General features: G+C 30.1%; 1 protein-coding gene across 1 annotated transcript in view; it reads right to left on the bottom strand.

The window, feature by feature from the left end:
• LOC129913896 (dorsal-related immunity factor Dif-like) overlaps positions 1-14,397 on the bottom strand; it is a 102,341-nt gene extending 87,944 nt beyond the window's left edge. Inside the window, exon 1 of the mRNA XM_055992875.1 lies at positions 13,398-14,397. The gene's annotated coding sequence lies outside the window, so the exon portion shown is untranslated. The remainder of the gene's footprint in view (positions 1-13,397) is intronic.
• Between the last annotated feature and the right edge of the window lie 352 nt (positions 14,398-14,749).

Below are 14,749 nucleotides of genomic sequence, written 5' to 3'. Positions count from 1 at the left end.
AAAAAAAATATTAAAAATAAGTAAACTATTAAAATAAAATACCAAATCAATATGTTAATAATAATTAAAATAAATCGTGTGCCATCTAAGTTTATTACATAAATCCATGCAGGAACCAACAGTTATTAAGGAATAATAATTAAGTCTGTGATTAAATTCTTATCGCGTATTTAGAAAATCACGCAGTGGGTCGTCAATCATGCTGAATTACTATCCTTAGCAATTTTTATAGCGATGCGTGCAATTATGTATGAAATCATAAACTTTGTGTTGGGTCTTTTGTACAGATACTTACATTAATATCAATATAAACGAGTATGTAAGAGAGGGAAAGAAATCCAAGAATCAAACACAATTTTTTGGTTCCCACGCACAAAGTTAGTTATAAATTAGCATTTTATAGGTTTTACACTTTTAACTTGTCCAACACAAAAAAAAGTAGCTGCTAATAATCTTAACAGCTTTGAAGAAGAGTAATTGATTTGTAAATCTACAATGGTTTCATGTAAAAATGTTGAAACAAAATTTGAAATTCAAATTAAATTCACTTCCTTTTTCAAAAAAAAAAAAAAAAAAATATAACCGACCAACCGACCAACCGACGGAAGGACGATAGTAACAAAATTTCAAATACTTTATATCGTAAAGTCCTGTGAAGCGAAAAAAATTGTTTGAAAAATTTCAATGGCCAACTAAATTTTTTAGGAAGAAAATACCGTCCGATTGCCCGCAGAGTCAAGTTGACAATGAACTTTGTTTGAAATTCTTTTAGACACTTTTCATGCCGGCATTTCAAAGTGAGGGCTTTTTCGATGACACAAATGTATAGAACTTCTGCTATACCACCATCATCCTTTTTTTCAACTTTGAAATACTAACACACTGATATCCTTTGGATTAACAAAAACATCTGAAATTCATAATCCACCACAGGTGCGTTTAGAAAAGCAAAACATATGGTTTAGCAGGTGCATTTTTAAAATAATCGGCCTCTCACCGTAAAGAAGAGCATGTGTTTATGTTCTATGTAGAGGATATCTATAGTGATGGTAAAAAGAAGCTTTTTTACAAACTGAAAGCTTCTTTGATATCTGAACTTGTGTATGTGAAAATTTAGTTTGTGGTAAAGGCTCTTTTCTTTTGGCATTTTGTGTGTTTTGAAATGATATGACAAGTGAAGTGGTCACTGCAATTGACATGATTGCCGCCAAATGCAAGCATCAACCGCTTATCCGAAATTAAGGGTTGAGGTTATTCCTTGAATTTTGGTTTAAGTGTTGCCGTTGGAGTTTTATGAGAAAGTGTTGGGAAGGTTAAGAACTCTGAAGGGAAAAAATATACCCAGTATTTATGTTTCCAATAAACAGACCTAACTACACAGAAACATTGTTCACTATTTTTCATTAAATAAATAAAAATTTAAAAAAAAGTTGGATGTGTAAAGTTATGCAAGTTATAAATAATACATAAACGGAAATTTTGTAATTTTTGCACATTTAGTGAGCTTACGAAAAAAAATACAATTATTTGAGCACGAAAAAAGTGGTATAGTTGGCACTTTTTAAATCAAATCAATAAATTGTTATAAAGAAGCTAAAAAAAAGAATTTTTTCTTCCACTTTACGTGAAATTGAACTGAATTTTGGTACCAAATTTTATTTGAATTAAATATAAAAACAATATTCTAGAAAATAGTACGCATACGCCCTGATGTACCATTTTCGTTTTTTGATTATTATTGATTGATTGTGGTCTTTATTCAAAGAAGGCCTAAAAAAAAATAGAATTTCATGGTTATGTTGCCTAATTTTCAAAGTTTTTGTCGAAATGTCTTAAAATTTTGTTTGTTTCATTAATGTTAAAGAATTTATACATTTTGATACAAAAATAACGTACAAGAGGGGATAAGCTACAAAAGACGTTTTTTTTATAGAATTCATGCCCGGAGAATGGCCAAACCGATTCAATGCTTAAATTTTTGTATCGAGGAATAACGGGACATTCTTAACTTAATGGCAAGATCCCCATCTTACGTATGTTTTCGAAGAATGGGTTTTCAAAAAAACAAAAGATCAATAACTTTTAAATGTAAAAAAATGTTGGTCTTAAAAATTGTTTTAAGTTTTTAATAAGGGTTCTTCACTCGATGAGATAAATTTTTATCAAAAAAAATTTTTGGATACAAAAATTATTTAAAAAAAAATTTGATTTCCATGTCATTTCCTCATATTTAAGATCACCAAAAACCCAACAAATCAATTTTGCAATTGAAGCTGTGCCTTTTTTTGCATTTATTGACTCAACTTAAATTTAAAAAAAAAGTATTTGCATAGAATTTTAATGAATTTTGAGTATTTACTTGAATGAAGTCAGTATTTTTTGAAATTTTTAGCAATCAAGTAACAACTTTTTTCCATGCATATGAAATTTAGTAAAAAATCAAAATCGGAGCTTCTATTCAATTTAAGTATTAGCTTTTACTTTTTACTTCAAGTAAGTACTTGGGCTTTATGCCTACCACTTCATAACGTTCGCCTTGGAAAAGGCGAATTCGAAACCCTAATGAGCGCGCACTAAAGGGGTTTTGGGTACCCTCAATATGTATGTAAACACAGTACGAACTTTAGGAAAAGAGGAAAGGATTTACAAGGAGATACCGATGCACATTGGTTTTAAAGTTTTGAACACTAAAATGGGAGGGAAAAACTGAGGCGGGTAATGCATAATGCATTCCACATTCTTGAAGTGCGACTAAAGAAAGAATCTCTGTATTTGACGGTACGTCCGAAATTGGACTCAAGTGTAAACAGATGGGCATTCCTTGACGTACGAGTATTACGGTTCAATTGTTTAAGGGGAGGAATGCAGCTAGCTATTTCATTAGAACATTAAAAAAAAAAAAATACCTATAAAATAAGGGCAGGCAGGATACATTCCGGCGGTGCTAAAGGGATGGGATTGTATCAGTAATGGACCTATCATCTATCATTTTAAAAGCTCTATTTTGAATTCTGTCCAAATAACTCAAGTGAGTCTTAGGATCATCTGCCCAAATATGGGAGTTATACTCGAGCTTTGGACGAATAGGTATATGCTTTATAAATTGTAGGCAGATCAGAAGGGGTGAAATATTTCTTACATCTTCGGAGGAAACCTAAGCATGCAGAGTTTTTTGCTTCATCGAATATGTGCTCATTCTACAAAAGGTTGTTTGTAATGGACATACCTAGAAACTTTAGAAATCTTAATCATGTAACAAATTCGAATTTTATCTATTAAAAAAAAAAATTGAAAAATAGTACGTATACGCCACAGGGTATCCACTTTGATCATATGCTAATTGATTTATTACACTGTTCTGCAAGGAAATCCTCCTTTAAATAAAACTATACTTTTCTAAAGGATTTTTGTATGCTGATTCTGAATCCGAAGTCAGAATTGATCTAGCACGTCACGTTTTTTAGATATTCCCGTTAGAAAATCAGAAAAACCCATTTTTTTGCTGTTTTCGAAGAAATATTTTGGCACAATGTAATATTTTTCAATTAAAATTGTTACGGTTTATGAAAGATTTTTTATTTTTTTCTTTCAAATTAAGTTTCAATCTTCTCAATATCTCTTTTCTTCTCCGAGATATCTTAATTTAAGTAAGTTTAGTAGGTTTGGCATATCTTATCATAAAAAAAACTGATCTCTAAAAATTAATATATCTTTCTCCCTAGAACGAAAATTTATTTTTCTAATGGACTTTAGTTGATTTTGAATCTGAACTCAAAAAATTTCGGTCAGCTCTGGTTTGTGAGATATAGTAGTTTTTTTTTTTTGAGATTTTCTAAGAAAAAACTTGATTTTGTGATACACTGCCGCTCATCTGAATAGGTTCACATTTTAGTTGATCTTACTCTTAGCCTGTCTTGGTATTTAATGCAATGGCACATCTTTTTTATATATGTAACGAGAGATCATCTTTATGCGCTTAGTTTAGAAGAAAAAAAAAAATGGTTTGGGGCCTACCGTTCTTCTCACACGGTAGCTAGACCAAATCTAGTCAACAAATCAAGCATATTTTTTGGCTCATCTGAATAGGTTCAAAAGCAAAAAATGTTAATAAATGATGAGTTGCATGGGTCTGTTGGACTCAAAATTGTGTCTGTAAATAAATCTGATTGTGTATAACCTGTAAGGATGAAAACGGGTCGTGAAAAAATCTTTAGGCGCGGAAAAAATGGGGAAAATAAAAGAAGTCTTTGAATCAGCCCGAAACCAACGATGCATTGGGACAAAAACAAACGCAAGTTAAAATTTAGTAAGCAGTTATTTGCGCAATATCCAAGGGTAAAAAAACAACATTAAAAGTCGATGCAACTTAGTCACAACATGGCCCGATAGATGTGCAATGATCACAACAGCATGACTTTGCGCTAAAAATTAAGCCGAAAACCGGTATAAAATGCAGTTTAACGACGGCAAAACGGGTTGTCAGAAGTGGGAAACATTTAAGAAGAACAATACTTCGCAAAAATTACCACTTTACAAACCACGAAAAGAAACTCGCCTACAATAAAAAAAAAAAAAAATATGTCGTGAAAGTCGAATTTGCAACCGGTGATTTTTCAAAGGAAAAAAAAATGAATTTAGTGGGCGCTGAGGGCTAAATTCCTATTTTTATGACCTTCGTAGAGAGAAGTATTATTTTAATGTGTTTAGATAACTGTGAAGGCAGTGTCATAAAGTGCAAAGCTATTTCCTTCTACAAAACTTTCGATCTGCAATTTGTAACACAGTTTTTTTTTTACTATTGTCGGCGAGTTTCTTTTCGTGGTTTATAAAGTGGTAATTTTTGCGAAGATTTGTTCTTCTCAAATGTTTACCACTTCTAACAACCCGTTTTGTTGTCGTTAAACTGCATTTTATACCGGTTTTCAGCTTAGTTTTTAGACCGAAGTCATGCTGTTGTGATCATTGCACATCTATCGGCCCATGTTGTGACTGAGTTGCATCGACTTTTAATGTTGTTTCTATACCTTTGGATATTGCGCAAATAACTGCTTACTAAATTTTTACTTGCGTTTGTTTTTGTCCCAATGCATCGTTGGTTTCGGGCTGATTCAAAGACTTCTTTTATTTTCCCCATTTTTTCCGCGCCTAAAGATTTTTTCACGACCCGTTTTCATCCTTACAGGTTATACACAATCAGATTTATTTACAGACACAATTTTGAGTCCAACAGACCCATGCAACTCATCATTTATTAACATTTTTTGCTTTTGAACCTATTCAGATGAGCCAAAAAATATGCTTGATTTTTTGACTAGATTTGGTCTAGCTACCGTGTGAGAAGAACGGTAGGCCCCAATACAATTTTTTTTTTCTCCTAAACTAAGCGCATAAAGATGTTCTCTCGTTACATATATAAAAAAGATGTGCCATTGCATTAAATACCAAGACAGGCTAAAAGTAAGATGAACTAAAATGTGAACCTATTCAGATGAGCGGCAGTGTATTTTAATGCGAATATCTTAAAATCCTCACGTGATAGAATTTTTTTGTCTTCGGATTCTAACTCAGCACATCAAAAACTATAAGAAAAGTATACTTTTGTTTCTAGGAAAAACAAATCTGAAGCTTTACAAGGCAGTTTATCGAATGGTTTATTATAAATAAGATATTTCTAAATAGATAAATAGTATATAAAATTACAAAACACGTAAAAATTTTGTTCAATGTATTTAATTATGGTTTTCTTTACATATTTGACTTTTTAAATATAATGGGCGTTGATATTTTACATTTTCCTTAATTAAGGTGTTTTTGTTCATGTTGGATTTACTTTTTGATAAAAGTAAAGGATTTAGATATTTCTTCTTTTTTTTTATAAATCAGTATTTTAAAATATGAGTAAACATTAATGTAAAAGGACATATTTGGTGTCAATCGATAGGAGGAATAAGTCCTCAAAATTTGAGCTCAATGCTACAAATAGTTTTAATTTTGCACGAGTTCAAATAAATCTAAAAGGTTGATTTTTTAGAAACTACCCACATTTTTCAAAAATCATTTTTACAAAAATGGTACCTGATAGAATTTTTCTGAAACCAGATTTAGATTCAGAAAAGTCTTATCTTTCATAATATCAGAAAATTATTTGAAGGAGAACAAAAAAGTTAAATTTTCCAGACCAGTGTTATTGATAAAATTCAAAATATATTGTTGAAATGGACCCATATTATTAATGTTTTATATACTCGCATATGTATTTATTATTAAGGTCTAAAGATTTGTATTCTTTGTTTAAGGAACAATTTCTCCTAACCTAATGTGATGTGTGTTTAACATAATTGTCTTGCTGGAAGACAAACGACCTTAACCGACTTTTTCAAACTTTCTTGCAGGTTTTGGTTTAAAATGGGAATATTTTGTATGGGACAAAATGTTATTGCAAAAAAAACAAATTCCTGAATTAAAAAAAAAATCAATGCAAAATTTGTACATTAATATTCGTCGAATTTCTTACAATTTTAACTTACATTAATTTCTATATTATAGTTGAAATTGCTATGTATGGTTCAAAATCATGGAGTTGGAAAATTTGATGTCCAGGCATTTTTTTTAATCAAAAAAACATTTATATAAAGCTTTTTCCCATTTACCAATTAAAATAGTTGGCACGCATCTAAGAATATATTTGTTTCGGTTAAAAAAGTTTCCATTTCTTTTTTATTGTATCTAATATACCCAAAAAAGCGTTCCCGGACATGTCCATAACTCAAAAGTTGAAAATCAAATGGATTAAAATCACATAAAAGTTAATTATTTTTGAGTATTTCTTTTCTTAACACTACATTTATACACAATACTCTTTATTAATTGGTACATCTCTTACAAAAAAAATTAAGTTTTGTTATTTTTATACATTGATAAAAGTTGTCCCAAAAAAATTAACGCATAATACCAACATTTTTTAATGTATCAATATTTTAATCATCTAACGTACAAAAGGGTGCTGCAAGCACTTTTTAAAGTTAATTTTATATAGATTTATCATTCCACACCTTTTTTATGGATAAATATATAAAATGTATGTTAGAAACTAGTTTTAGTTTTATTTTTAAGTACCGTACATCAATTAACCGTCATTCCGGGAACGCCGGAATTTCATTTCAAGGAACGTTTTTCTAGTAATAATTTTTGGGGTTTTGCGGTAAATTGAAAAATATACATTTTTGTTCTCTGCCCGTTTATAAGCCGACAAATTATGGCTAAAGCGAACTTTATTTGAGCATTAAAGGACTCCGCACATTTTGTATGGGAAGTGGCCCTCGGTGAAATTGTCTGAAATTTTAGTATGTTGTTCTCTTGAAGCTCTTGATCAAAAGTCGGTATGGGCAGAAAGTAAAAAAATGGACAGTTTTTAAGACAACGGGTTTTTTTCGATGACTATCTCAAACTTTTTATAAGAGATAGTAACTCTATATATTGTGTTTTGAGTCATTTTTTAGTGGAATTCCTAGGTTTTTGCCTCATCAGGTAAGGTTTTCAAGATAACCTCAAAAAATGTCACAGCCTCAAAAATTTTTTTTTTTGATCTGGGAGTGCGACTGTATTAAATATATGTTTTTTGGGTCGCTGAAACCAGATTCAAAGTCTATTTTGTCCTATCACGTCAGGTTTTCGAGATAACCTCAAAAAAAATGTTCGTTACTTTTTTTAGGTTATCTCAAAAACTCGAAGTGAAAGGATAAAATAGGCTTCGAATCTGGTTTCAGCGACCCAAAAAACATGTATTAAACATAGTCGCATTCACAGATCAAAGAAATTTTTTTTTGATTTTTGATTCACCCATTTTGCATTAATTTTTATTTGTAATTTTACATATTTTTTTTTTTTGAAAGGTACCTAATGAAAAACCAGTTCCAGTTTCCTCACCTCTCCCCTGTCCCCTATAAATTACTCTTATCTGCAAGAAGGCTTTTGCTTGAAAACCAACAAATTGGCAACACTGTTGTTCTTGTATCTCAAATTCAACAGATTTTTCATACCTAACCTAAATCTGTTGATGAAGTTTTCTTCCATTTGTTTAATGCGAACTGACCTTGAGTGGTTTTTGTGTGCTTACATGTTGGAATGAACATCCTCTCCACAATTTATAGACAATATAGGTCGTCGTATATATGGTTAAACCAAAAGACAGAGACGAAAACTTTTGTAAATATAGAAGAAGACATTTTGGACATGGCATCTGAAGGATATCATGATATAGCAAAGGACTCTTTAAATGGGCAAAAAGCTTATAGGGTTAAAGTGTGATAAGCGAGGTCGGTTTCTACATCGTATAGGTATGATGGAGTATTTTATATGTGCGTCTGATGCTGATAATGATGACTTTGTGTACATAATTCTGTGTGGACTGAAAAAAAACCAAAAAAATTACCTATTCTTTCGCATCACTCATACTATCAAAGATTTGAATTTTAGATTTGATACATATGTTTTATTCATTTTTATGCGGTTATCTTCCTTAAACACTCAACTCGAATTGAGATACAGAGAGTAATATTTAAGAACCACAAAACCTGCCTATTTATTTACCCGACATATAAAGCAACATGTAACAGCCCTTGTACACTATTGCGATACCGGATAGGGATACAGTTGATGGTCATAGTAAGTCTAAGTATATTTGGGCTGGAATTGAACTTAATTATTTTGAGAAAAAATAATTATGGCATTGCTAAGACTACGCAATCTTACATCCAAACCCTAGAGTAAATACAAATAAATAGCTGTTGGGGATTATTTATCTATTCTTAGCTCTTATTGTCGAAAAGGTTCATAGACATCGCATGAACTTAGTTTGGGGGAGAACTTCAATATTTAGGTATGAAATTGGAAGGTTTCCATTCTATTAGAGTGGTGTTTACGAATTACTTAATCAGGGATGAAAAAAGTCCTTAAATGTGATAAGAAATGAATATTTAAATGAATTGGGTATAAATAACTTTTGAAAAAAAGATATTTTTAGATGGAAATAGGGTAGAATAAGAATGGGGGAAGCATCAAATCAGCTCCAAGCTAAATTCTCACTTTAAATTAAATAGATAATATTTTGTATTTAATAAAGAAATGAAATAAAATAATTTGAAAAAAGAAAGTGTCTTTCATGTCACTCGTGATGTGGTTAATAAACCCAATTTATTATGTTCTCTTCGTCATTAGTTTGTTAAATTCATTCAAAACAATTAAATTATCGAGGAAAACCCACAATCGCAAGCAGTGATTTGATTTATATGTCTTGATAAATTAATCAATATTAATCGTTAATCTTTATTAGGTGCATTTGGTTATCTGTGGAAAGTCGGTTTATATGTGTAGAGTGTACCTGGATGGAACACTTTTTTTTTATTTTTTATAATTAAAGCCCACTCAAGGGGTTATGACTACCCTTTATATGGTATGTTTTACCACTTTGAGAGCGTTTAAGAAATAGAACTGATTAGGGAGATAACAATTTAAATTTGTCTTAAATATCTGGTTATTGAAATAAGAAGGAAAATAAAGTTGAATAAGAAATTACACATTCTTGTAGTTCGATTGAAAAAGAAGGTATTAGGATTCAAAAATTTGAATCTCGATTCGACTTTTTTGAATCGGAGATATTTTTTCCCTCTTCATCCCCTCTTTCAGCAGACAGATTCACAAATCTGACTCTAAATCTGGCAAATGGGATACTACCTACATTAGAAAGAAAGTCGGATACACAACAGAGCCCTGTGGGGCATTTTTGATTATTTGAAAGCAAATGTTTCGTTACTGGTGCTGAACATGTAACGAAACGCCCGAAATACTTGACCAATTCCAATACCAAACCAAATTTAAAAACGAAAACGAAAAGATACACTCAATTTATCGTTGGGTAGTGATGTCAATATCTATGTTAGTCAATCAGATATATTCATTTTGCTTTATCTTTGAAATATTGGAAATCCCCTTTTCATTCACATTCGAATTCCAGAGTAAACTATAGAAAAGTAACGAGATAAACTCTAAATTTCTTAACTACCAAACTAATATCGAACAATGCCAACAGGTTCCAAATGTACAAAACATGCGAAATAAATAAATAACGATATCATTGATGCAGGAGCTAGTAGCTAGATCCAAAAAGTGCCCAAACATCCGGGTACTCATTTTGTTGTTTCTTTTACAGCCTAAACTAACATAAGATAGAGTTCGAAAACGAAAAACCTGAAATTCACTTTTTGGACGCCATCTTGGATTTTAGTATTTTTTCAAATATATCTGATTTCCATTTTAAGGCCGTGTGTGAATTGTGTTAAATAGTTAACACCGTGTAAAATATTTGACACTATTGAGGTGAATACAAAATTTTCAGCTGTTTAAAATTTAATGGGCTCTGGGACCTGGTTAGGTTAAAATTAAGTTACATTTTTTTTGCAGATGGTTTTGTTTTGTTTTTTTTTTTTTTATTAAAAATTAGTTTCATGGCAGAAAAGAGGCAGAAAAGACGCAGACAAAAATATTAAACAATTTGAAATTTTTGTATTCACCCACAATAGTGTTAAAAAATTTTACACGGGGTTAACTATTTAACGCAATTCACACACGGAGTAAGAAAGTTAGTGGACAACAAAGTTGAATATTTATTAATTCTTAAATATGAAGAAGATAAACTATGTTGAATCAAAGTACCCCACATTACCTAAAGAATAACCTCAAAAACTGTCAGCAAAAATTTAACGGATAGAGATTTAATATTTTTGGCTTCGGATTCGAGTTTAACACACAAAACAACCTTTGGAGTTAAATTTTGTTGACCATTGTAGTCCTTTGAATAAAAAATCTATAAGTTTGCTTTAAAACAAGAAGAGATTAGGTATTGGATAAAGACTTAAAATATGAGTAGAACAGTGAATAAAAGAAGAAAATTGTAAAAATTGAATTATTTATTTACCAATTTATTTATTTATTTACTTATCTACCTACTTATTTATTTATTTTATTTAATTTAGTTTTTTTTTTTATTACTTAAATGAAGGTTTTTTTTCGTATAATCCTTCGATATATCCTTAATTATATAAATTTGTTTGTTTCTTTTCCTTGAATAATATTTCAGTTGTAAGATTAATTATATCAAATCTCTGAATTGTAAAATGCGCGGTCACAGACCTTTTTGAAAATATTATAAATGAAATAAAATTATCAATCTATCTAAAAATCTGAATAGAAGAGTGAAGTGATGATTAGATTTCTGGCTTTCAAAAAGGGTAAAACACATTTTTGTGAGTGTTGCCACTATTTTGTATGTATTTAAATAATTTTTAATTTTTGCTATACAATCTGAAGATGGGAATTGTTATTTCTGAAAACGTTAATTGTTAAAAATAAAAGTTGAATGAGTATAAGAAGTTTATCTTTCTGTCTTTTGCACAAAACCACAAAAATATTTATAAGAAGCAAAATCAAAAACTTAAATTGATGTTTTACCCACAACAGTTAAAAATGCCCTATCTACTAGTTAAGTACATATTTAAGAAATATGTATTATATTTCCTACTTAGTGTTATAAATTTTACATCTTCCAACAAGATTTTCATGAAATGGAACTCACTTTTTCATGCAGTAGTAGAATATAAATATATATCTAAATCACATTACAGATTACAGCATTACATTTGCTTCACACAAAGTGAAAATTATGAAAGCCATTAATTATATTATATGTATGATATCATCATACAAGTTTGATCATTTTGTCGAGTTCGATATTCTCATGCTGTCATCTACTCCATTTTCAAAACTATTACGAATTTAATGAATTTTAAAGAATTGCAAAATACAATACAAATATGCTGTGAATAGATCCCATAAAAACGGGATACCGACGAAGTTACGAATACCAGAGTTACGGGCAACAGAGTTACGAGCGTCAAAGTTACGCGAAACCGAAGTTACGAAAAACTAGAGTTACGAATTCTAAAGTTATGGTAAGCTATGACATGTGATTTTTGGGTTGGCAAAAATTGCAATTAACGATATGGAATTATGGAAATACAAACAAGAGATTAACATTTTTCTCATTGGTCAGAACTGAATGAGTAAAGCGAAAATGGGTGTTATTTAATCTTGTAAAATTTTGATTGGATAGGTATAGGTATACATATATGGTTTTGTTTTTGTGAGAAGACTGCAAAAACGTTGAAATAGAAAAAAAAAACATAAGTATACTTATGTAAGTTTGGGGGACATAATTGAAATTAACTTCTTATTTGTCCAACTTATGTCCTTACTTATGTTTCCATAATTCCATATCGTTCCTCGCAATTGTTGCCAACCCAAAAATCACATGTCATAGCTTAACATAACTTTAGAATTCGTAACTCTAGTTTTTCTTAACTTCGGTTTCGCGTAACTTTGACGGCCGTAACTCTGTCGCGCGTAACTCTGTTATTCGTAACTCCTTTGCCATTTCCATAAAAAACAACTACATTTGGGTATCTAATCTAGCAAAGAATAAACGACTAGTAAGCATCAGTATATTTGAAACGAAAAGTCATGCTTCTGCCTTATATATTTTATGTGATAAGCTGATAAGACTTATTGTTAGAAGGTCTTCATTATAACTATAGGGAAGCCTTATCCTGAAAATGCATCTAATTTGGCTAGGTTTGAAATTAGTTCTAACTCCATTTTACAACTGATGCCCATTAATTTGTTTGGTCATTGGAAGTTCGTGCTTCCTCTATAGAAATGTTCAATCTATTTACTCACTTTTATCAACAATTTTACTAACCAACAGAAGACAAGACTTTCAAAGAAACAAGTCCAAGTTCTCATAGTGCATTAAGGGTACTTTTTAGTCTTTTTTAGTTTTCATAGTTTTTGGATATATGTATCTATAATTTCAGGAAAACTTTATTGTTTCTTCAAAATATAAAATGAATGCTCCATTAAGAAAAGTTCACAAAAAAAAAAATAAAATTTTATCGATAGTCACGGAAACAGTTGTTTACTTCCGAAGCCAATAATACAATTGTTTATACACTTAATTTTTCATCACCCTGTTCATTTTTTTATTTAATATTAATAAAGAGATGACTATATAGCTGATTGAAAAAGATCAGAAAAAATACAGAAAGTCGATAAATAATATTTTCTATGATTACTATTATACAATGTACCAATACTTATTCAATTTGTTGAAATTTAACCTTTATTAGTTTCTAAGATACAAAGGTAAAAAGAATTTTATTTGAACTTTAATCGACCATATTTTTATTATTAAAAAAAAAATTAAAAAAAATCTTATCTTCCTAAACAAAAATTATTATTGATTAATAAAATTGCAAAACAAAAACATTTATCTAAAAAATACTTACTGGGGGCAATCTTTCAATCAAATCCAACAATAAATGTATGTACATATAAAATTGTATAAGATTTATTAATTTATTTGATTTAACTTAACAAAATATTCACTTGGACACTTTTTTAAATAACAAAATGAAATTCTCTTCCAAAGAATTTTTTGACCACAATTTAAGATAAAAACAACAAAACAGAATGAAAAAAAAAAATCACATTTATCGGATTAAAATGATCATTAATTAATAATCAACAAAAATAATATTAATAAAGTGCACGTTTTTAAGGGGTCTTGACACAATATCGAATACCACCGAGAATCAACGAATCAACCTGTCAAATGATTAAATTGACTACGTAAGTCAAAACAACAGAACAGAGTAAAAAAAGACGAATTAAAAAAACCGGTTACAATCACCATGAAAAGCAGCTGTGGAACGCTTATTAATTAAATTGATCGAAGAGCGAGTGACGGCGGGCTTTCTTAATTTCCAAAGATTTTCACTCAATATCTTTCTCTCTCTCTCTATCTGACACTGAATTTTATGACAAACACTAGAAATGGAAAGCCCGTGTTTTCTTTTCTATGTTTCCCGGATTTAAACGGACGAAAATATTCTACAATGATCTCAAGACACTCTCAAGATCACAAGCTTCACAGGATTTAACAAAATTACAAGGAATTGTTAAACTTTTCAAAATCAAACTGTTTTGAACGAGAGAGGACGAAAAACATAAAAGAACTCGCAATATCCGAACTTCAAAAAGGTTAAAAAAAAAAACCAATCAATACAAATCAATGATTTACAACTAACTGATATTAGTTTGATTGTGTAGCTTTGGCTTTGGCTCAAAAAAAAACAAGAAACAAAATCAATTGGGGATCTAATCTTATCTATTGGAAGTTTATTATTTTTGTTAAATTTATATGGCGATAGTGGTTGTGTGGTTGCCGTTAGCAGTAGCAACGCGGACTAACTGAAACGGTGACGAAGCCTAAACGTCTTTTGGACTAACACGACAACAAAAGAAGAATAAAATGAATAAAAAAAAAAAAAAAAACAAATATCACACGTCTCAGCAGCTCAAGCCGTCAGGCGGCTGTAATGTAGGTGGTGTTTGTTTTATTTCGCTGATCAGACAGTAGAGGTAATCAATATAAGACAGCAGGTAACTTAACTTTATGGGTTAAACCGATTTTGATGATTTTTTTTACATGACCGTTTCTTAATAATCTTAATGTAGGTAAGAAAAGTTATTTGAATGAAATTTATTTCGATATAAAATTTTCTTTATTAAAAAAATTAATTGAAAAATTCGGTTAGTTTAATTAAATAAATATTTTTTCAACAGAAATAAAAAAAAA

Source organism: Episyrphus balteatus, chromosome 1 (genome assembly GCF_945859705.1).
Source record: "Episyrphus balteatus chromosome 1, idEpiBalt1.1, whole genome shotgun sequence".
NCBI lineage: Eukaryota > Metazoa > Arthropoda > Insecta > Diptera > Syrphidae > Episyrphus > Episyrphus balteatus.
The sequence above is the reverse complement of the archived record's forward strand: the minus strand, read 5'-3'. Positions and strand labels throughout refer to the sequence as shown.